The sequence below is a fragment of the Ranitomeya imitator genome, chromosome 8 (genome assembly GCF_032444005.1).
Source record: "Ranitomeya imitator isolate aRanImi1 chromosome 8, aRanImi1.pri, whole genome shotgun sequence".
In the NCBI taxonomy this organism is placed as follows: domain Eukaryota; kingdom Metazoa; phylum Chordata; class Amphibia; order Anura; family Dendrobatidae; genus Ranitomeya; species Ranitomeya imitator.
The window spans coordinates 159,712,276-159,734,543 of NC_091289.1; the positions used below are offsets into that span (position 1 = coordinate 159,712,276).

A 22,268-nucleotide genomic window follows, 5' to 3' on the forward strand; every position below is an offset into this window, starting at 1 on the left:
ACCATAGGTGCCACGTATCTCCGCAACAATGACCTATGGAATACATTATGGATGGAAAAAGATTCTGGAAGGGTCAAACGAAAAGACACAGGATTAAGAACCTCAGAAATCCTATATGGACCAATGAAATGAGGCTTAAACTTAGGAGAGGAAACCTTCATAGGAATATGACGAGATGACAACCAAACCAAATCCCCAACACGAAGTCGGGGACCCACACAGCGTCTGCGATTAGCGAAACGTTGAGCCTTCTCCTGGGACAAGGTCAAATTGTCCACTACATGAGTCCAAATCTGCTGTAACCTGTCCACCACCGTATCCACACCAGGACAGTCCGAAGACTCAACCTGCCCTGAAGAGAAACGAGGATGGAACCCAGAGTTGCAGAAAAACGGCGAAACCAAGGTAGCCGAGCTGGCCCGATTATTAAGGGCGAACTCAGCCAAAGGCAAGAAGGACACCCAATCATCCTGATCAGCAGAAACAAAACATCTCAGATATGTTACCAAGGTCTGATTGGTTCGTTCAGTCTGGCCATTAGTCTGAGGATGGAAAGCCGAGGAAAAAGACAAATCAATGCCCATCCTAGCACAAAAAGCTCGCCAAAACCTCGAAACAAACTGGGAACCTCTGTCAGAAACGATGTTCTCTGGAATGCCATGTAAACGAACCACATGCTGGAAGAACAATGGCACCAAATCAGAGGAGGAAGGTAATTTAGACAAGGGTACCAAATGAATCATCTTAGAGAAACGATCACAAACCACCCAAATGACCGACATTTTTTGAGAGACGGGGAGATCCGAAATAAAATCTATAGAGATATGTGTCCAAGGCCTCTTCGGGACCGGCAAGGGCAAAAGCAACCCACTGGCACGAGAACAGCAGGGCTTAGCCCGAGCACAAATCCCACAGGACTGCACAAAAGAACGCACATCCCGCGACAGAGACGGCCACCAAAAGGATCTAGCCACTAAATCTCTGGTACCAAAGATTCCAGGATGACCAGCCAACACCGAACAATGAACCTCAGAGATAACTTTATTCGTCCACCTATCAGGGACAAACAGTTTCTCCGCTGGGCAACGATCAGGTTTATTAGCCTGAAATTTTTGCAGCACCCGCCGCAAATCAGGGGAGATGGCAGACAAAATTACTCCCTCTTTGAGAATACCCGCCGGCTCAGACAAACCCGGAGAGTCGGGCACAAAACTCCTAGACAGGGCATCCGCCTTCACATTTTTAGAGCCCGGAAGGTACGAAACCACAAAGTCAAAACGGGAGAAAAACAGCGACCAACGAGCCTGTCTAGGATTCAACCGTTTGGCAGACTCGAGATAAGTCAAGTTCTTGTGATCAGTCAAGACCACCACGCGATGCTTAGCTCCTTCAAGCCAATGACGCCACTCCTCGAATGCCCACTTCATGGCCAGCAACTCTCGATTACCAACATCATAATTTCGCTCAGCAGGTGAAAACTTCCTGGAAAAGAAGGCGCATGGTTTCATCACCGAGCAATCAGAACTTCTCTGCGACAAAACAGCCCCCGCTCCAATTTCAGAAGCATCAACCTCGACCTGGAACGGAAGCGAAACATCTGGTTGACACAACACAGGGGCAGAAGAAAAACGACGCTTTAACTCTTGAAAAGCTTCCACAGCAGCAGAAGACCAATTGACCACATCAGCACCCTTCTTGGTCAAATCGGTCAATGGTTTAGCAATACTAGAAAAATTACAGATGAAGCGACGATAAAAATTAGCAAAGCCCAGGAACTTTTGCAGACTCTTCAGAGATGTCGGCTGAGTCCAATCATAGATGGCCTGGACCTTAACAGGGTCCATCTCGATAGTAGAAGGGGAAAAAATGAACCCCAAAAATGAAACCTTCTGAACACCAAAGAGACACTTTGATCCCTTCACAAACAAAGAATTAGCACGCAGGACCTGGAACACCATTCTGACCTGCTTCACATGAGACTCCCAATCATCCGAGAAGACCAAAATATCATCCAAGTATACAATCAGGAATTTATCCAGGTACTCTCGGAAGATGTCATGCATAAAGGACTGAAACACAGTTGGAGCATTGGCAAGTCCGAAAGGCATAACTAGGTACTCAAAATGGCCCTCGGGCATATTAAATGCAGTTTTCCATTCATCGCCCCGCTTAATACGCACAAGATTATACGCACCACGAAGATCTATCTTGGTGAACCAACTAGCCCCCTTGATCCGAGCAAACAAATCAGATAGCAGTGGCAAGGGGTACTGAAATTTGACCGTGATTTTATTTAGAAGGCGGTAATCTATACAAGGTCTCAGCGAACCATCCTTCTTGGCCACAAAAAAGAACCCCGCTCCCAATGGCGACGATGACGGGCGAATATGACCTTTCTCCAAGGACTCCTTCATGTAACTCTGCATAGCGGCGTGCTCAGGTACAGATAAATTAAACAGTCGACCTTTAGGAAACTTACTACCAGGAATCAAATCGATAGCACAATCACAATCCCTATGCGGAGGTAGGGCATTGGACTTGGGCTCATCAAATACATCCCGGTAATCAGACAAGAACTCTGGGACCTCAGAAGGGGTGGATGACGAAATAGACAGAAATGGAACATCACCATGTACCCCCTGACAACCCCAGCTGGACACAGACATTGATTTCCAATCTAATACTGGGTTATGGACTTGTAGCCATGGCAACCCCAACATGACCACATCATGCAGATTATGCAACACCAGAAAGCGAATATCCTCCTGATGTGCAGGAGCCATGCACATGGTCAGCTGGGTCCAGTACTGAGGCTTAATCTTGGCCAAAGGCGTAGCATCAATTCCTCTCAATGGAATAGGACACTGCAAGGGCTCCAAGAAAAACCCACATCGCCTAGCATACTCCAAGTCCATCAAATTCAGGGCAGCGCCTGAATCCACAAATGCCATGACAGAATAAGATGACAAAGAGCAGATCAAAGTAACGGACAAAAGAAATTTTGACTGTACCGTACCAATGGTGGCAGACCTAGCGAACTGCTTATTGCGCTTAGGACAATCGAAGATAGCATGAGTGGAATCACCACAGTAGAAACACAGCCCATTCTGACGTCTGTGTTCTTGCCGTTCAACTCTGGTCAAAGTCCTATCGCACTGCATAGGCTCAGGTTTGAGCTCAAGTAATACCGCCAAATGGTGCACAGATTTACGCTCACGCAAGCGTCGACCGATCTGAATGGCCAAAGACATAGACTCATTCAGACCAGCAGGCATGGGAAATCCCACCATGACATCCTTAAGGGCTTCAGAGAGACCCTTTCTGAAAATAGCTGCCAGCGCACCTTCATTCCATTGAGTGAGCACGGACCACTTTCTAAACTTCTGACAATAAATATCTCATCCTGACCCTGACACAGAGCCAGCAAATTTTTCTCTGCCTGATCCACCGAATTAGGTTCATCGTACAGCAATCCGAGCGCCAGGAAAAACGCATCAATATTACATAATGCAGGATCTCCTGGCGCAAGAGAAAATGCCCAGTCCTGAGGGTCGCCACGCAAAAAAGAAATAATGATCCTAACTTGGTGAACTGGGTCACCAGAGGAGCGAGGTTTCAAAGCCAGAAACAGTTTACAATTATTTTTGAAACTCAGAAATTTAGCTCTATCTCCAGAAAACAAATCAGGAATAGGAATTCTTGGTTCTAACATAGAATTCTGAACCACAAAGTCTTGAATATTTTGTACTCTTGCAGTGAGATGATCCACACATGAAGACAGACCTTTAATGTCCATCACTACACCTGTGTCCTGAACCACCCAAATGTCTAGGGGAAAAAAAAGGCAAAACACAGTGCAAAGAAAAAAAAAATGGTCTCAGAACTTCTTTTTTCCCTCTATTGAGAAGCATTAGTACTTAGGCCTCCAGTACTGTTATGATTAGGTAATTCAGAACCACAATGGACCTTGAAGTTCAGAGCACACAAAGTGACCTGACAATAACCAAAAGACATAGGACGAGCTCTGAGACGTGGGAACTCTGCTGACCGCAATCCCTAATCCTATCCAACCACACTAGAGGCAGCCGTGGATTGCGCCTAACGCTCCCTATGCAACTCGGCACAGCCTGAGAAACTAGCTAGGCCTAAGATAGAAAAATAAGCCTACCTTGCCTCAGAGAAATACCCCAAAGGAAAAGGCAGCCCCCCACATATAATGACTGTGAGTAGAGATGAAAATACAAACGCAGAGATGAAATAGATTTAGCAAAGTGAGGCCCAACTTACTGAACAGACCGAAGATAGGAAAGATAACTTTACGGTCAACACAAAACCCTACAAACAACCACGCAGAGGGGCAAAAAGACCCTCCGCACCGACTAACGGCATGGAGGTGCTCCCTCTGCGTCCCAGAGCCTCCAGCAAGCCAGAAAAACCAATTAAGCAAGCTGGACAGAAAAAACAGCAAACAAGAACAACACAAGCAAAACTTAGCTTATGCAGAGCAGAGAGGCCACAAGAACGATCCAGGAGGAAGCAAGACCAATACTAGAACATTGACTGGAGGCCAGGAGCAAAGCACTAGGTGGAGTTAAATAGAGCAGCACCTAACGACTTCACCACAACACCTGAGGAAGGAAACTCAGAAGCCGCAGTACCACTTGTGACCACAGGAGGGAGCTCTGCCACAGAATTCACAACAATGCTCATGGCGAGGAGCCGAAGATGCGACGAGGACCGAACACGTGACAATGAGGAGCAGAGAGGCAGGAAAACTGAATGGTAAGGTGAGTATGAGGATTTTTTTTACATTTTGATGGCCCTTTGCCATTCAGAAAAATGGTGAATCTGCACAAAAGCGAATCTTTAAAAATGTGTATTTTGCCGAATATGGATTTTTATAGAAAGTCAAGTAAAATTCTATTTCACTCTAATTTTTTCACTTATTTCTCTGCAACACTGTAAATATTAACTATTTGCATAAACTTGATATATTAAAACTCATGAAATGCTTATAATTGTATGTCAGTAACCATAGAAACATCTGATGAAAAGATCTTAAAACGCTTAAGTAGCAAACTTTGTGAAACCAAGATGTGTGTCAGTCTCAAAACATTTTTTCACAACTGTAACTGTTACATTTTTTTTAGTATTAGGATCCATTAGAAGATGGAGTAGATGGCTTCTGAGGCACCAATTTAACATGCAGTATAAGTCCTGGCATATACATTGAGTAGAGGCTATAAATGTTGTGTGAAAAGAGCTCAATCTTGTACTTTCATGTTGATTTTGGAATGAAAGTTATGGGATTGTATTTTGATGCCTATCCTTATGATTGTCCATCAGTATCTGAAAAATAGGATCATTAAAGACTAAGATAGAAGGGATGCTAGTGCCGCTTGTTGGAAGTAGAAAGTCAGCATTGATCCTTTAACGAGTCTTGCCACCTTATCAGGATAAAAAGCCAAACCAAAACCCCTCATCAGTGCAAAGCAAAATAACTGGTTGACTCTTTGAGAGGCCTCTGACAGGGGGTCTAAAAGGTAAAGTGTCTCCTTGTCAAAAGAGCCAAGAGGAGGCTCTGGTTCAGCTACATATCCAAAGTCACGTGGTAACGTTCCTTAAAGGTTCGATGTTGACTTTTAGAATTACAACTTCCCAGTAGAGTCTCTGCTCTCTTCCTCTGTGAAGAGGTTATTTGCAAATTTGAATTTCCAAAAAAGCTTTCTATGGGCTCCCTACGTCTAAAAGATCTATCTTTAGACCTCTAGCTTGGGATCCTGACAGTGACATATATGTGTGTGACTATATCTAGTACTGAAGTTTGGCTCATTTTCTCAGATGAGGAAAAGATGGAAAAAATAAATGTCTCCATCGTCTCCATTCTGTCAGTTTGTGAAAATCGGAACAGACTTGGATGTCATCCGAGTGCATCCCGATGTTTTCCACAGACTCATTGACGGGCATGACTGAGTACGATCTGAATATCAAATGCAAATCATGCATACTGAGATTTTTTTCCTTGGACAGACTCAAAATCAGACATGTGCATGACCCCATAGAGTAACATTGGTCTGAATGTGATCCAATATTTTATCGGATCACACTCAGAGCGATAATACGGTGATCTGTATAGTGGCATAGACATCTATGCCTCTGTTTTGACACTGCCATGAAGAAGCTGTGGTGTGAGCCATCATTGTACAATTTTAGTTCCCAGCTGTGATATTTGTTAAATGTGTTGTCCACCCCTGAATAAATTTTAGGTACCTTAGTGGTCTGAGACTTTAGTTGGCCCAAGACCACAACTATGCAAACTGGAATCAGTAAGCGGAGTTGAATCCTTACAGTGTGTACATTGCATACTACAGGATTCGGCAAGCTGCCTGGCTTGCCAAAAACTTCCTTTGGGTTGGACACCCCTTTCCCCCGATTTTCTGATACCATTAAATCATTGAAATACTGATAAAGCTTCTTATATAGTTAATGTTTTTTAAAACACTATAATTCATAGTCCATACCTAGAAATATAATGTTATTACTTTTTTTTGCTTTGTGCTTTCCTTCTTCAATTACGTTAACTTTTCCCACCATGCTCCCAAAGCTTAGCTCTCAGAATTAGGTGATTTCTTTTCAGAGAACATGTTTTAGTGCATTCACCAGCTATAAATAATTACTGACCCAGACGTCCATGATGATTTATAATCTGCCTCTGAAAATGTTGTTCATTTAACCGCAAGCCAAAGAAAAATCATTTGCAAAGATTTTCTCCAAAAGTAAGTAAAGGTGGGAAACCAGTAGTTTCGGTTGGGTGCTTTCAGGACCATATCAATGTGTTATATAGTGTAACAGGGAAACATTAGAGGGATGTTCTTGTGTTATCAGATACAAATTATGATAATTTTTTATTTTTGAGGCAATTGAAAATAGAAGAATGGGAAAAATTCTTGTGTTATTATCTATTTTTCATTCTCATAATTTGTAAGGGCCTGTCAAGCTATCCTCAAACCTTTCGTAAAAATCTGTTTTTCCCATACGATGTGTCTTTCCCCTGTTATTGTTCTCGTAAATGTATGAAAAAATTGTCTACTGGTTATTATTTTACTGCTCTGTCAATGGGGTGTGTCCTTACACACTTTGACAATGTCCAATCAGGGATGACAATGTCAAATTAAAAAGACACACCCTATTTGTCAAGAAGAATTGCAACGCCCAGCTGATAATTCATAAATATATTTCCAGAATGCGTAACAGAGAAACAGACCAAGGTAATTTCTAAGAAAAGATGTTTCTGAATAGTTATTTGACTGAGGTTTCATACATTTAAGACTGTATTTACTCTTTATCTATATGGAAACTGGAGAAAGGTGGAGGTAAATCCGCGTTGTCGAAGGTCTCAGATGCAGAAGGAGACAGTAGAGATGTAAATGCCTTTTTCGATTATTAATGCTTTTCGACGCATACCTGCTTCTTCCTCAGGACAAAAAATATTATTCTGGTTTCTCCTAAGGAAGAATCAGGTATGCTACAAAATGCGTTGATTAATAAAAATTGCATTTACATCTCTACAGTCTCTGGTTAGTCCTGTGGAAGAAGCAGGTGTTCTTCGAAACGCATTGATAAATAAAAATTGCATTTACATCTATACATTCTCTGATTAGTCTTGAGGAAGAACCAGGTGTTCTTCGAAACGCGTTGATAAATAAAAATTACATTTACATCTCTACAGTCTCTGGGTAGTCCTGAGGAAGAAGCAGGTGTTCTTCGAAACGCATTGATTAATAAAAAATGCATTTACATCTCTTCAGTCTCTGGTTCATCCTGAGGAAGAAGCAGGTGTTCTTCGAAACTCGTTGATAAATAAAAATTGCATTTACATCTCTACAGTCTCTGGTTCATCCTGAGGAAGAAGCAGGTGTTCTTCAAAATGCGTTGATAAATAAAAACCACATTTACATCTCTATGGTCTCTGGTTTGTCCTTAGGAAGAAGCAGGTGTGCTTCAAAATGTGTTGATAAATAAAAAGCGAATTTACATCTCTACGGTGTCCTACTGCATCAGATAACTTCAGCAGTGCAATTTACCTCCACCTTTCTCCAGTTTCCATATGGTTTGCCATTTTGTGGATCTGCAGAAGCCTTATTTGTTTCAAGCCCAAATAGAGGTTGTGACTTTCACAACGATCTCAGATGGACATTTTCTCTGCCTCTGTTCCTCATTTTAATCCAGATAAGACCCCATTGCTTTCATTATCATTCCAGGTTTTATTACAATCATTACTTATTTATTTACACATTTTCACATTCACAGTCAAGTTAAAGGAACCTGTCATGCTAAAGACGCAGCTTGATCTACCGGCAGCTGGAAAACCGCAGAGCTGCTAAGAACATTGGTATATAAATTTGTGGGGAAAAACTCAGCATAACCCTGAATTTTTTTAATCTTTAATATTATTTTACTATTCTTAGAAGTCTAGCAATCAATTTTACTCACTGACAACCATATGCTTATTTATACAACAATTACTGTCAATGACTTATAAGACCATCCACTGGACTCCTAAGCCAAAATGATCACAAATTGAATAAATTTCGTGGTGTACTGGAGCTTTTTTTTTTTTTTTAAACTACATACGAATCTGCTCCACTTCTCCGCCTCTGCTGCACTGAAATCTGACAGCATATTAAAGATTGCTTTAATCATACCAGTGTATATTCTCTAATCCGACAGAATCGGGTCGATTATGCAAATCAATCGCTGATCAGAGTTTGAACAAAGTGTGATTCGATCCTCTCAATGAGAGCTAATCCCAAGATGTCATTGGACAAACCATAAGAGGAAGTGAAAACACCTGCATAGAAGCAACATAGCAAAGCAAAGACAGGAGCAGAATCAGCAGTTGGACAGAGACAACACAGGCTGAGGTCAAACAGGGAGGTAAACTAACCCACAGTCAAAGGTCACTGTTCGAGTCCCGGAGTCGAGCCAAGACAGTTAACATGGAGTATGACATGGGTGATGGCAATTTAAATGAATCGTCATTAAGCAGGTGAATTCTATATGATTGTCATATGTGTTAATTATATATATGAAAATCAGTTGTATTTATGAGTTAATCTCTTCAAAGAAGCCACTCACATCTAAATTTATATCCTCTTAATATATTGCAGTAATTAAATAACACTGTGTAATTACAATTACTCATTTTGCTTTTCTACCCAGTTAATTCTTCTCTTTTCCTTTAGGTTGATGACATTACATGATTTAAACAGACTTGTTAAATTCTTCAAACCTCTGTGAAGAAACTAGAAGTCTATTTCCTTGCATGAGTCATCACTTCCAGAGTCCCTGGCAGGGGGAGAGGAGGGAGCAGCTGGGTCAGGAGTTGAAGACGGGGATGACTCACGCAGTGAAAATAGACATTCTATTTCTACACAGGGCTTAGGCTAGGTTCACATTGTGTTAGTGGGTGTCCGCTAACGGAATCCATTACATGGCGCAATTGTCACAATTAACGCTATGTAACAGATCCGTTAGTGCACCCATTGACCGCAATGTGCTAACGGATCGCTAACTCATCGCTAACGTATGCCATTTTTGGCATGCGTCAGCGATGTCCCGTTATTTTCGGACGGACCTCGAACGCTGCTTGCAGTGTTCAGGGTCCATTCTTTGCTAGCGCAGATCGGGCATCTGCGCTAGCAGGATCGTCAAACGCAATCCCTTTTTGGACATTGCATTAGCGCATTCCGTTAGGGTATGCACTAAATGGATTGCACTAACACAATGTGAACCTAGCCTTAGAAGGATTCAGCTAGTCAGTTTCTTATCATGTAATGTCATAGATCTAATGGAAAAGAGAAGAATTAACTGGGTAGAAGGGAATAAATGAGCAATTTTAACCCCTGGTTTGCACGTTAATGACCAGGCCAATTTTTACAATTCTGACCACTGTCCCTTTATGAGGTTATAACTCTGGAACGCTTCAACGGATCCCGGTGATTCTGACATTGTTTTCTCGTGACATATTGTACTTCATGATAGTGGTAAAATTTATTTGATATTACCTGCATTTATTTGTGAAAGAAACGGAAATTTGGTGAAAATTTTGAAAATTTCGCAATTTTCCAACTTTGAATTTTTATGCAATTAATTCACAGAGATATGTCACACAAAATACTTAATAAGTAACATTTCCCACATGTCATCAGTAGGGTTGAGCGAAACGGGTCGGCCATTTTCAGAAGTCGCCGACTTTTGGCAAAGTCGGGTTTCATGAAACCCGACCCGACCCCTGTGTGGGGTCGGCCATGAGGTCGGCGATCTTCTGAATCTGGTATCGGAATTCCGATCCCGAGTTCCGATATGTTTGCAATATCGGAAATCGGTATCGGAATCCATATTTAAGTGTAAAATAAAGAATTAAAATAAAAAATATTGCTATACTCACCCTCGGACGCGCCCTGGTACTAACCGGCAGTCTTCCTTCCTAAGAATCAGCGCTTGAAGGACCTTCGGTGACGTCGCGGCTTGTGATTGGTCGTGCGAGCGGTTACATGGGCGGTCGCGCGACCAATCACAAGCCGCGACGTCATCTAAGGCCCTTCACGCGCTGATTCTAAGGAAGGAAGACTGCCGGTTAGTACCAGGGCGCGTCCGAGGGTGAGTATAGCAATATTTTTTTTTTAATTCTTTATTTTACACTTAAATATGGATCCCAGGGCCTGAAGGAGAGTTTCCTCTCCTTCAGACCCTGGGAACCATTGGAAACCCAATGCACTGCATTGGGTTTTGAGTTTCAGCCGACCCCGACCCCGACTTTTTTATAGGATCGGCCGATTTCACTCGACCCGACTTTTCAAAAAGTCGGGTCGAGTGAAACCCGACCCGATCCTATAAAAGTAAAAGTCGCTCAACGCTAGTCATCAGCACAATTTTGGAACCAAAATTTTTTTTTGTTAGGGAGTTATAAGGGTGAAAAGTTGACCAGCAATTTCTCATTTTTACAACACCATTTTTTTTAGGGACCACATTTCATTTGAAGTCATTTTTAGGGATCTATATGATAGAAAATAACCAAGTGTGACACCATTCTAAAAACTGCACCCCTCAAGGTGCTCAAAACCACATTCAAGAAGTTTATTAACCCTTCAGGTGTTTCACAGGAATTTTTTGGAATGTTTAAATAAAAATGAACATTTAACTTTTTTCACCAAAAATTTACTTCAGCTCCAATTTGTTTTATTTTACCAAGAGTAACAGGAGAAAATGGACCCCAAAAGTTGTTGTACAATTTGTCCTGAGTACGCCGATACCCCATATGTGGGGTAAAAGACTGTTTGGGCGCATGGCAGAGATCGGAAGTGAAGGAGCGCCATTTGACTTTTCAATGCAAAATTGAATGGAATTGAGATGGTACACCATGTTGCGTTTGGTGAGCCCCTGATGTGCCTAAACATAGAAATCCCCCAAAAGTGACACCATTTTGGAAAGTAGACCCCCTAAGGAACTTATCTAGATGTGTGGTGAGCACTTTGACCCATTAAGTGATTCACAGAAGTTTATAATGCAGAGCCATAAAATAAAAAATCATATTTTTTCACAAAAATGATTTTTTCGCCCCCAATTTTTTATTTTTCCAAGGGTAAGAGAAGAAATTGGACCCCAAAAGATGTTGTACAATTTCTCATGAGTACACTGATACCCCATATGTGGGGGTAAACCACTGTTTGGGCGCATGGGAGAGCTCGGAAGGGAAGGAGCGCCATTTGACTTTTCAATGCAAAATTGACAGGAATTGAGATGGGATGCCATGTTGTGTTTGGAGAGCCACTGATGTGCCTAAACATTGAAACCCCCCACAATTGACACAATTTTGGACAGTAGACACCTTAAGGAACTTATCGAGATGTGTGGGGAGCACTTTGACCAACCAAGTGCTTCACAGAAGTTTATAATGCAGAGCCATAAAATAAAAAATCATATTTTTTCACAAAAATGATTTTTTCGCCCCCAATTTTTTATTTTCCCAAGGGTAAGAGAAGAAATTGGACCCCAAAAGTTGCTGTACAATTTGTCCTGAGTACGCTGATACTACCATATATGGGGGTAAACCACTGTTTGGGCGCGTGGCAGAGCTCGGAAAGGAAGGAGCGCCATTTGACTTTTCAATGCAAAATTGACTGGAATTGAGATGGGATGCCATGTTGGGTTTAGAGAGCCGCTGATGTGCCTAAACATTGAAACCGCCGACAAGTGACACCATTTTGGAAAGTATACCCCCTACGGAACTCATCTAGATGTGTTGTGAGAGCTTTGAACCCCCAAGTGTTTCACTACAGTTTATAACGCAGAGCTGTGAAAATAAAAAATCTTTTTTTTCCACAAAAATTAATTTGTAGCCCCCAACTTTGTATTTTTCCAAGGGTAACAGTTGAAATTGTACCACAAAAGTTGTTGTCCATTATGTCCTGAGTACGCTGATACCCCATATGTGGGGGGAACCACCATTTGAGTGCATGGCAGAGCTCAGAAGGGAAGGAGCGTCATTTGGAATGCAGACTTAGATGGATTAGTCTGCAGGCGTCACATTGCGTTTGCAAAGCCCCTAATGTACCTAAACAGTAGAAACCCCCCACAAGTGACCCCATATTGGAAACTAGACCCCCCAAGGAACTTATCTAGATGTGTTGTGGGAACTTTGAACCTCCAAGTGTTTCACTACAGTTTATAACGCATAGCCGTGAAAATAATAAAAAAAATCTTTCCACAAAAATTATTTTTGTATTTTCTCAAGGGTAACAGGATAAATTGGACCCCAAAAGTTGTTGTCCAATGTGTCCTGAGTACGCTGATACCCCACATATGGGGGGGAACCACCGTTTGAGCGCATGGCAGAGCTCGGAAGGGAAGGAGCACTGTTTTACTTTTTCAACGCAGAATTGTCTGGAATTGAGATCGGATGCCATGTCACGTTTGGAGAGCCCCTGATGTGCCTAAACAGTGGAAACCCCCCAATTATAACTGAAACCCTAATCCAAACACATCCCTAACCCTAATCCCAATGGTAACCCTAACCACACCCCTAACCTTGACATACCCCTAACCCTAATCCCAACCCTATTCCCAACTATAAATGTAATCCAAACCCTAACCCTAACTTTAGCCCTAACCCTAACTTTAGCCCAAACCCTAACTGTAGCCTTAACCTCAGTCCTAACCCTAGCCCTAACCCTAACCCTAGCCCTAACCCTAATTCTAGCCCTAACCCTAACCCTAGCCCTAACCCTAGCCCCAACCCTAATTCTAGCCCTAGCCCTAACCCTAGCCCTAACCCTAATTCTAGCCCTAACCCAAACCCTAGCCCTAACCCTAACCCTAGCCCTAACCCTAATTCTAGGCCTAACCCTAACCCTAGCCCTAATCCTAACCCTAGCCCCAACCCTAGCCCTAACCCTAACCCTAGCCCTAACCCTAGCCCTAGCCCTAACCCTAGCCCTAACCCTAGCCCTAACCCTAGACCCAACCCTAGCCCTAACCCTAGCCCTAACCCTATCCCTTACCCTAGCCCTAACCCTAGCCCTAACCCTAATGGGAAAAAGGAAATAAATACATTTTTTACATTTTTTTAATTTTTCCCTAACTAAGGGGGTGATTAAGGGGGGTTTGATTTACTTTTATAGCAGGTTTTTTAGCGGATTTTTATGATTAGCAGCCGTCACACACTGAAAGACGCTTTATATTGCAAAAAATATCTTTTACATTACCACATTTTGAGAGCTATAATTTTTCCATATTTTGGTCCACAGAGTCAAGTGAGGTCTTGTTATTTGCGGGACTAGTTGATGTTTTTACTGCTACCATTTTTGGGCATGTGACATTTTTTGATCGCTTTTTATTCCGATTTTTGTGAGGCAGAATTACCAAAAACCAGCTATTCATGAATTTCTTTGGGGGGGACGGGCGTTTATACCGTTCTGCGTTTTGTAAAATGGATAAAGCAGTTTTGTTTTTTGGGTCAGTATGATTACAGTGATACCTCAGTTATATCTTTTTTTATGTTTTGGCGCTTTTATACGATAAAAACTATTTTATAGAAAAAATAATTATTTTTGCATTGCTTTATTCTGAGGACTATAACTTTTTTATTTTTTCACTGATGATGCTGTATGGCAGCTTGTTTTTTGCGAGACAAGATGACGTTTTTAGTGGTACTATGGTTATTTATATCCTTCTTTTTGATCGCGTGTTATTCCACTTTTTGTTTGGCGGTATGATAATAAAGCGTTGTTTTTTGCCTCTTTTTTTTTTACGGTGTTCACTGAAGGGGCTAACTAGTGGGACAGTTTTATAGGTCGGGTCGTTACGGACACGGCGATACTAAATATGTGTTCTTTTATATATTTTTTTTAATTTAGATAAAGAAATGTATTTATAGGGACAATATATATATATATATATATATATATATATATATATTTTTAGGAATTTTTTTAATTTTTTTTTTACACATGTGAATATTTTTTTTTACACTATAACATTGCTCCGGAGATGGGAGGGGGTGGGGGCATCATGTTATAGTGTAAGATCGCTGATCTGACACTTTGCTGTGCACTGTGTCAGATCAGCGATCTGACGTGCACAGCTCCAGGCTTCCCGGCGCCAGCTCTGAGCAGGCGCTGTAAAGCCACCTCCCTGCATGACCCAGATGCTGTGGCCATTTTGGATCCGGGCCTGCTGCAGGGAGGAGGAGGTAAGAGACCCTCAGAGCAACGCGATCACATCGCGTTGCTTCGGGGGTCTCTGGGAAGCACGCCGGGAGCCCCCTCCCTGCGTGAGGCTTCCCTATACCGCCGGAACACTGAGATCATGTTTGATCGCAGTGTGCCGGGGGTTAATGTGCCGGGGCGGTCCATGACCGCTCCTGGCACATAGTGCTGGATGTCAGCTGCGATAGTCAGCTGACACCCGGCCGCGATCGGCCACGCTCTCCCCTTGAGCACGGCCGATCGCTATGACGTACTATCCTGTCGAGGGTCAGAAAGGCCCAGGTCACCTCGGCGGGATAGTACGTCTAAGGTCAGAGAGGGGTTAAGTACACAGTGCTATGTAATATGATGACTGCAATATATTAAGAGGATAATAACTTTGATGGGAGGAGGAGGAGTGTTTCTTTAACCCCTTCCCGACCTTTGACGCATACGCTGCGTCATGAAAGTCGGTGCCAATCCGACCCATGACGCAGCATATGCGTCATGGAAAGATCGCGTCCCTGCAGGCCGGGTGAAAGGGTTATCTCCCATTTCACCCGATCTGCAGGGACAGGGGGAGTGGTAGTTTAGCCCAGGGGGGTTGGCTTCACCCCCTCGTGGCTACGATCGCTCTGATTGGCTGTTGAAAGTGAAACTGCCAATCAGAGCGATTTGTAATATTTCACCTAAAAAAATGGTGAAATATTACAATCCAGCCATGGCCGATGCTGCAATATCATCGGCCATGGCTGGACACACTAATGTGCACCCACCCCACCCCTCCGATCGCCCCCCCAGCCCCCCGATCTGTGATCCGCTCCCCTCGGTCCTGTGCTCCGCTCCCCCGTCCTCCTGTCCGCTCCCCCCGTGCTCCAATCACACCCCCCGTGCTCCAAACAAACCCCCTCCGCACTCCGATCCCACCCCCCCGCACAGCGATCCCCCCCCCCGCACAGCGATCCCCCCCGTGCTCCGATCCACCCGCCCGCACAGCGATCCCCCACTCCGTGCTCCAATCCACCCCCCCGTGTTCCGATCCACCCCCCCGTGCTCCGACGGCCCCCCCCCGTGCCCTGATCTCCCCCCCCTTATACTTACCTGGCCTCCCGGGGACCGTCCGTCTTCTTTCCTGGGCGCCGCCATCTTCCAAAATGGCGGGCGCATGTGCAGTGCGCCCGCCGAATCTGCCGGCCGAATCTGCCGGCCGGCAGATTCGTTCCAGAGTGAATTTTGATCACTGAGATAGGTTATATCTCAGTGATCAAAATAAAAAAAAAAAGTAAATGACCCCCCCCACCCCTTTGTCACCCCCATAGGTAGGGACAATAAAAAAAATATTTTTTTTTTTTTCCACTAAGGTTGGGGTAAGAACTAGGGTTAGGGTTAGGGGTAGGGTTAGGGGTAGGGTTAGGGGTAGGGTTAGGGTTAGGGGTAGGGGTAGGGTTAGGGTTAGGGGTAGGGTTAGGGGTAGGGTTAGGGGTAAGGGTAGGGTTAGGGTTAGGGGTAGGGTTAGGGGTAGGGTTAGGAATGTGCACACATATTCTGGTCCTCTGGGGATTTTTCCGCTGCGGATTTGATAAATCCGCAGTGCTAAACCGCTGCGGATTTATGGCGGATTTACCATGTTTTTTTCTGCGCATTTCAATGCGGTTTTACAACAGCGATTTTCTATTTGAGCAGTTGTAAAACCGCTGCGGAATCCGCAGAAAGAAGTGACATGCTGCGGAATGTAAACCGCTGCGTTTCCGTGCAGTTTTTCTGCAGCATGTGTACAGCGATTTTTGTTTTCCATAGGTTTGCATTGAACTGTTAACTCATGGGAAACTGCTGCGGATCCGCAGCGTTTTCCACAGCGTGTGCACATACCTTTAGAATTAGGCTATGTGCACACGGTGCGGATTTGGCTGCGGATTCGCAGCAGTGTTCCATCACGTTTACAGTACCATGTAAACATATGGAAAGCCAAATGCGCTGTGCCCATGGTGCGGAAAATACCGCGCGGGAACGCTGCGTTGTATTTTCCGCAGCATGTCAATTCTTTGTGCGGATTCCGCAGCGTTTTACACCTGTTCCTCAATAGGAATCCGCAGGTGAAATCCGGACAAAAAACACTGGCAATCCGCGGTAAATCCGCAGGTAAAACGCAGTGCCTTTTACCCGCGGATTTTTCAAAAATGGTGCTGAAAAATCTCATACGAATCCGCAACGTTGGCACATAGCCTTAGGGTTAGGGTTGGGTTGGAATTAGGGTTGTGGTTAGGGTTAGGGGTGTGTTGGGGTTACGGGTGTGTTGGGGTTAGGGTTGTGATTAGGGTTACGGCTACAGTTGGGATAAGGGTTAGGGGTGTGTTGGAGTTAGAATTGAGGGGTTACCACTGTTTAGGCACATCAGGGGGTCTCCAAACGCAACATGGCGCCACCATTAATTCCAGCCAATCTTGTATTCAAAAAGTCAAATGGTGCTCCCTCACTTCCGAGCCCCGACGTGCACCCAAACAGTGGTTTACCCCCACATATGGGGTACCAGCATACTCAGGACAAACTGCGCAACAATTACTGGGGTCCAATTTCTCCTGTTACCCTTGTGAAAATAAAGAAATGCTTGCTAAAACATCATTTTTGAGGAAAGAAAAATGATTTTTTATTTTCACGGCTCTGCGTTGTAAACGTCTGTGAAGCACTTGGGGGTTCAAAGTGCTCACCACATATCTAGATAAGTTCCTTGGGGGGTCTAGTTTCTAAAATGGGGTCACTTGTGGGGGGTTTCTACTGTTTAGGCACACCAGGGGCTCTGCAAACGCAATGTGACGCCCGCAGACCATTCCATCAAAGTCTGCATTTCAAAAGTCACTACTTCCCTTCTGAGCCCCGACGTGTGCCCAAACAGTGGTTTACCCCCACACATGGGGTATCAGCGTACTCAGGAGAAACTGGACAACAACTTTTGGGGTCCAATTTCTCCTGTAACCCTTGGGAAAATAAAAAATTCTGGGCTAAATAATTATTTTTGAGGAAAGAAAACGTATTTATTATTTTCACGGCTCTGCATTATAAACTTCTATGAAGCACTTGGGGGTTCAAAGTGCTCACCACACATCTAGATAAGTTCCTTTCGGGGTCTAGTTTCCAAAATGGGGTCACTTGTGGGGGGTTTCTACTGTTAAGCCACATCAGGGGCTCTGCAAACGCAACGTGACGCCCACAGAGCATTCCATCAAAGTCTGCATTTCAAAATGTCACTACTTCACTTCCGAGCCCCGGCATGTGCCCAAACAGTGGTTTACCCCCAAATATGGGGTATCAGCATACTCAGGAGAAACTGGACAACAACTTTTGGGGTCAAATTTCTCCTGTTACCCTTTGTAAAATAAAAAATTGCAGGCTAAAAGATCATTTTTGAGAAAATAATTTTTATTTTTTATTTTCATGGCTCTGCGTTATAAACTTCTGTGAAGCACTTGGGGGTTCAAAGTCCTCACCACACATCTAGATTAGTTCCTTTGGGGGTCTAGTTTCCAAAATGGGGTCATTTCTGGGGGATCTCCAATGTTTAGGCACACAGGGGCTCTCCAAACGTGACATGGTGTCCGCTAATGATTGGAGCTAATTTTCCATTTAAAAAGCCAAATGGCGTGCCATCCCTTCCGAGCCCTGCCGTGCGCCCAAACAGTGGTTTACCCCCACATATGGGGTATCAGCGTACTCAGGACAAACTGGACAACAATATTTGGGGTCCAATTTCTCCTATTATCCTTGGCAAAATAGGAAATTCCAGGCTAAAAAATCATTTTTGAGGAAAGAAAAATTATTTTTTATTTTCATGGCTCTGCGTTATAAACTTCTGTGAAGCACCTGGGGGTTTAAAGTGCTCAATGTGCATCTAGATAAGTTCCTTGGGGGGTCTAGTTTCCAAAATGGGGTCACTTGTGGAGGAGCTCCAATGCATAGGCACACAGTGGCTCTCCAAACGCGACATGGTGTCCGCTAACAATTGGAGCTAATTTTCCATTCAAAAAGTCAAATGGCGCGCCTTCCCTTCCGAGCCCTGCCGAGTGCCCAAACAGTGGTTTACCCCCACATATGAGGTATCGGCGTACTCGGGAGAAATTGCCCAACAAATTTTATGATCCATTTTATCCTACTGCCCATGTGAAAATGAAAAAATTGAGGCGAAAAGAATTTTTTTGTGAAAAAAAAGTACTTTTTCATTTTTACGGATCAATTTGTGAAGCACCGGGGGGTTTAAAGTGCTCACTAGGCATCTAAATAAGTTCCTTGGGGGGTCTAGTTTCCAAAATGGGGTCACTTGTGGGGGAGCGCCAATGTTTAGGCACACAGGAGCTCTCCAAACGCGACATGGTGTCCGCTAACGATGGAAATAATTTTTCATTCAAAAAGTCAAATGGCGCTCCTTCCCTTCCGAGCCTTACCATGTGCCCAAACAGTGGTTTACCCCCACATATGAGGTATCGGCGTACTCAGGAGAAATTGCCCAACACATTTTAGGATCCATTTTATCCTGTTGCCCATGTGAAAATGAAAAAATTGAGGCTAAAAAATTTTTTTGTGAAAAAAAAGTACTTTTTCATTTTTACGGATCAATTTGTGAAGCACCTGGGGGTTCAAAGTGCTCACTATGCATCTAGATAAGTTCCTTGGGGCGTCTAGTTTCCAAAATGGGGTCACTTGTGGGTGAGCTCCAATTTTTAGGCACACGGGGGCTCTCCAAACGTGACATGGTGTCCGCTAAAGAGTGCAGCCAATTTTTGATTCAAAAAGTCAAATGGCGCTCCTTCCCTTCCAAGCCCTGCCGTGCGCCCAAACAGTGGTTTACCCCCACATATGAGGTATCAGCGTACTCAGGACAAATTGGACAACAACTTTCGTGGTTCAGTTTCTCCTTTTACCATTGGGAAAATAAAAAAATTGTTGCTAAAAGATAATTTTTGTGACTAAAAAGTTAAATGTTCATTTTTTCCTTCCATGTTGCTTCTGCTGCTGTGAAGCACCTGAAGGGTTAATAAACTTCTTCAATGTGGTTTTGAGTACCTTGAGGGGTGCAGTTTTTAGAATGGTGTCACTTTTGGGTATTTTCAGCCATATAGACCCCTCAAACTGACTTCAAATGTGAGGTGGTCCCTAAAAAAAAATGGTTTTGTAAATTTCGTTGTAAAAATGACAAATCGCTGGTCAAATTTTAACCCTTATAACTTCCTAACAAAAAAAAATTTTGTTTCCAAAATTGTGCTGATGCAAAGTAAACATGTGGGAAATGTTATTTATTAACTATTTTGTGTCACATATCTCTCTGGTTTAACAGAATAAAAATTCAAAATGTGAAAATTGCGACATTTTCAAAATTTTCGCCAAATTTCCGTTTTTATCACAAACGCAGAATTTATTGACCTAAATTTACCACTAACATGAAGCCCAATATGTCACGAAAAAACAATCTCAGAACCGCTAGGATTTGTTGAAGCGTTCCTGAGTTATTACCTCATAAAGGGACACTGGTCAGAATTGCAAAAAACGGCAAGGTCTTTAAGGTCAAAATAGGCTGGGTCATGAAGGGGTTAAGGAACTGCAGCAATTTACATAGTCATTTTAGGATATTTGTAATCGTTTTGCACCTATAAGTGTAGAGACGCTAAAAAAACCTTTGGTCCTTATGGGTTATTATTCTATTGGGTATGTACAGCTGAATGGAGCAGGGCAGCACAGAGTGAGCGTGATGGATGCTCAGTTAGATATTCAGCATAACATAAATTCAGAATGGACTAAAACAACATGAACTGAAAATAAAATGTCGCCAATTATCTTGTGTGAATTAGCTTTTCATGACATTTTCGCCTAAAGGTAATAATTATACGTCTTTTATTGTTACATTCATTCACTATGCATAATGCCAACTTCTGGTATAATCAGAAAATGCTTCACTTCATGGACAATAACTTAGCATATTGTTATGTAGATAGGCTTGCTGTGACTTTAGACACTAACCTTAGCCACATAAAGTGTTGGAGGCAAGTCTACGTATCATGCAAATTAGGATTCTGAATGAACGGTAACACGACAGAACCACGCTCCCTTTGGATTGTAGCTGCTGACCCACAGATGGTAACATATTGAATACATTTTCATACTTCAAATCCTGATTGTTCTAACATCTGGCAAACAGTTTTATTTAGCAAATGTTCCATTCTGGATCACTAAATTAATTGAAACAGATTTCCACATCACTACCTCTCTGGCTTAACTGTCTAATTAGAATGAAGCTCTTGACTTTCCTAGACGGAATATACCTATAAATTCAAATTATGAAATGTGCAAGAAATGGAAGACTATACAAAGATATTATATGAAAATAAAAAATTCCAATTTGTTCTATAATTCAATCCAGATGAATTCTGGAACTTTTGAGTTGTGTTTATTATGAGCAGGACTGGTTTTCAGATAATGCTAAATAAAAAAATACACCCAAGTTGTGGCAATCTTAAGTAATATTGTGACCTAGTTCCACCATAAATGTAATAGTTAAAGAAAATCGGTGACCACTAGTGTTGATTGAGCAGTGAAATTCTCCAGTAGCAAGCATAATAGATGTGAATGGCACAATCAAGTATTATTAGATCTCCCTGTCATGACTCTGACAGGATGGTTCCGCCTCCATCCTGGTCTGGTCAGGGTTAATTGTAGTCCGAATCTCTTTGGTTCTGGGGTGGCTATTTAATGTTGGTAGTTCCTGGTTTGGTGTTGGTGATACTTCCGTATACTCGGTTTGTGGTTGCTGACCCAAGTTACTCGTCTGTATCGTTGTGCTTCTGTGCGTGTGAGCTTTTGCTGTGTATGACCCGGTCTGTCCCCTGTTTTTGCCTCTGTATCCTGCATTGTACTGCATTGTCCTTCCTGATAATCTATTACCTTGGCTCATCTCGGTTTACTCTGTCTTATGTTTCCGTTCTGTGCCCTGTACTCCACACTCCCAGCTGCCTTCCCTGGCGACACGCACGGTGACCCCCAGTCTCATCACGTGACTGCTTTGTTCCAGGTCCTGTGCTCACTGCTTAGTCTCAGGTCCTTGTGCACTGCTTGTTTTGTCCCCCCCACTCCCTGCATTTGTTCCCACACCCCCTAGGCTTCGCCAGTGACACCATCGGTGTCATTACACTCTTCCTTTCTTGAGGATCCATGCTCTAGAACACCACGCGATACTCGGCACTACTCGCTACTTGATCGAGCAGCCCAATGATGGATCGAGTATTAAGCAGTGCTGTGCAGGCTCGCCCATCGTTATTCATCACTACTTTATATAAGTGGTTATTATGCAGGTTTAAAACTTAGGGCTAGGGCCACTAAACTCCTAGTATATATATTTAGCTAGGTTTATAACATTCCATAAATGCCCATGTCAAAACTGGTTGTTTTCACATTCGGTAGCAAAAAGAATCATACATTACCAAGATGATGCCAGGAGATAAGTCCATCATCTGTGGGCACATAAGCTTTGTGCAGACGAAG

General features: G+C 43.1%; 1 long non-coding RNA gene across 1 annotated transcript in view; it reads left to right on the plus strand.

Annotated features, from left to right (window-relative positions):
• The first annotated feature begins 8,734 nt into the window (after nucleotides 1-8,734).
• Nucleotides 8,735-22,268, plus strand: part of LOC138647460 (uncharacterized) — a 51,594-nt gene continuing 38,060 nt past the window's right edge. The window contains exon 1 of the long non-coding RNA XR_011314977.1: nucleotides 8,735-9,049. This is a non-coding gene — a long non-coding RNA (uncharacterized lncRNA). The remainder of the gene's footprint in view (nucleotides 9,050-22,268) is intronic.